The sequence below is a fragment of the Euwallacea fornicatus genome, unplaced genomic scaffold (genome assembly GCF_040115645.1).
Source record: "Euwallacea fornicatus isolate EFF26 unplaced genomic scaffold, ASM4011564v1 scaffold_111, whole genome shotgun sequence".
Taxonomy (NCBI): Eukaryota; Metazoa; Arthropoda; class Insecta; order Coleoptera; family Curculionidae; genus Euwallacea; species Euwallacea fornicatus.
Genome location: NW_027096079.1, coordinates 80519 through 83168, shown reverse-complemented (window position 1 = coordinate 83168; position 2650 = coordinate 80519).

The window sequence follows — 2650 nt, the reverse complement described above, 5'->3', positions numbered from 1 at the left end:
ATTTGAACAAAATTGGTTGTAGCGTTTGCGAGATATCGCCAAATTGTACAATTTGGCCAAAAAGTGCCGCTTCTATTAGAGCCAAATTGACGATTTGCCGTTTAAGGCCTTATTATGCTTATTTTGCCAAAAGGAGACGATTTGAACAAAATTGGTTGTAGCGTTTGCGAGATATCGCCAAATCATAAGATTTGGCCAAAAAGTGCCGCTTCTAGTAGAGCCAAATTGACGATTTGCCGTTTAAGGCCTTATTATGCTTATTTTGCCAAAAGGAGACGATTTGAACAAAATTGGTTGTAGCGTTTGCGAGATATCGCCAAATCATAAGATTTGGCCAAAAAGTGCCGCTTCTATTAGAGCCAAATTGACGATTTGCCGTTTAAGGCCTTATTATGCTTATTTTGCCAAAAGGAGACGATTTGAACAAAATTTGTTGTAGCGTTTGCGAGATATCGCCAAATCATAAGATTTGGCCAAAAAGTGCCGCTTCTATTAGAGCCAAATTGACGATTTGCCGTTTAAGGCCTTATTATGCTTATTTTGCCAAAAGGAGACGATTTGAACAAAATTGGTTGTAGCGTTTGCGAGATATCGCCAAATTGTACGATTTGGCCAAAAAGTGCCGCTTCTATTAGAGCCAAATTGACGATTTGCCGTTTAAGGCCTTATTATGCTTATTTTGCCAAAAGGAGACGATTTGAACAAAATTGGTTGTAGCGTTTGCGAGATATCGCCAATTTGTACGATTTGGCCAAAAAGTACCGCTTCTATTAGAGCCAAATTGACGATTTGCGGTTTAAGGCCTTATTATGCTTATTTTGCCAAAAGGAGACGATTTGAACAAAATTGCTTGTAGCGTTTGCGAGATATCGCCAAACCGTGGTTTTCGGGCAATTTCCGACGAAACTCGCCGATTTCACGGATTTGACTATTTTTAAGCTCAGTATTGTTAAGAATGACGGAAATAGCACGAAATCGTACGATTTACACGATTTGGTCAAAAAGTGCCGCTTCTATTAGAGCCAAATTGACGATTTGCCGTTTAAGGCCTTATTATGCTTATTTTGCCAAAAGGAGACGATTTGAACAAAATTGGTTGTAGCGTTTGCGAGATATCGCCAAATTGTACGATTTGGCCAAAAAGTGCCGCTTCTATTAGAGCCAAATTGACGATTTGCCGTTTAAGGCCTTATTATGCTTATTTTGCCAAAAGGAGACGATTTGAACAAAATTGGTTGTAGCGTTTGCGAGATATCGCCAAATCATAAGATTTGGCCAAAAAGTGCCGCTTCTATTAGAGCCAAATTGACGATATGCCGTTTAAGGCCTTATTATGCTTATTTTGCCAAAAGGAGACGATTTGAACAAAATTGGTTGTAGCGTTTGCGAGATATCGCCAAATTGTACAATTTGGCCAAAAAGTGCCGCTTCTATTAGAGCCAAATTGACGATTTGCCGTTTAAGGCCTTATTATGCTTATTTTGCCAAAAGGAGACGATTTGAACAAAATTGGTTGTAGCGTTTGCGAGATATCGCCAAATCATAAGATTTGGCCAAAAAGTGCCGCTTCTATTAGAGCCAAATTGACGATATGCCGTTTAAGGCCTTATTATGCTTATTTTGCCAAAAGGAGACGATTTGAACAAAATTGGTTGTAGCGTTTGCGAGATATCGCCAAATTGTACGATTTGGCCAAAAAGTGCCGCTTCTATTAGAGCCAAATTGACGATTTGCCGTTTAAGGCCTTATTATGCTTATTTTGCCAAAAGGAGACGATTTGAACAAAATTGGTTGTAGCGTTTGCGAGATATCGCCAAATTGTACGATTTGGCCAAAAAGTGCCGCTTCTATAAGAGCCAAATTGACGATTTGCCGTTTAAGGCCTTATTATGCTTATTTTGCCAAAAGGAGACGATTTGCACAAAATTGGTTGTAGCGTTTGCGAGATATCGCCAAATCATAAGATTTGGCCAAAAATTGCCGCTTCTATTAGAGCCAAATTGACGATTTGCCGTTTAAGGCCTTATTATGCTTATTTTGCCAAAAGGAGACGATTTGAACAAAATTGGTTGTAGCGTTTGCGAGATATCGCCAAATTGTACAATTTGGCCAAAAAGTGCCGCTTCTATTAGAGCCAAATTGACGATTTGCCGTTTAAGGCCTTATTATGCTTATTTTGCCAAAAGGTGACGATTTGAACAAAATTGGTTGCAGCGTTTGCGGGATATCGCCAAATCATAAGATTTGGCCAAAAAGTGCCGCTTCTATTAGAGCCAAATTGACGATTTGCCGTTTAAGGCCTTATTATGCTTATTTTGCCAAAAGGAGACGATTTGAACAAAATTGGTTGTAGCGTTTGCGAGATATCGCCAAATCATAAGATTTGGCCAAAAAGTGCCGCTTCTATTAGAGCCAAATTGACGATTTGCCGTTTAAGGCCTTATTATGCTTATTTTGCCAAAAGGAGACGATTTGAACAAAATTGGTTGTAGCGTTTGCGAGATATCGCCAAATTGTACAATTTGGCCAAAAAGTGCCGCTTCTATTAGAGCCAAATTGACGATTTGCCGTTTAAGGCCTTATTATGCTTATTTTGCCAAAAGGAGACGATTTGAACAAAATTGGTTGTAGCGTTTGCGAGATATCGCCA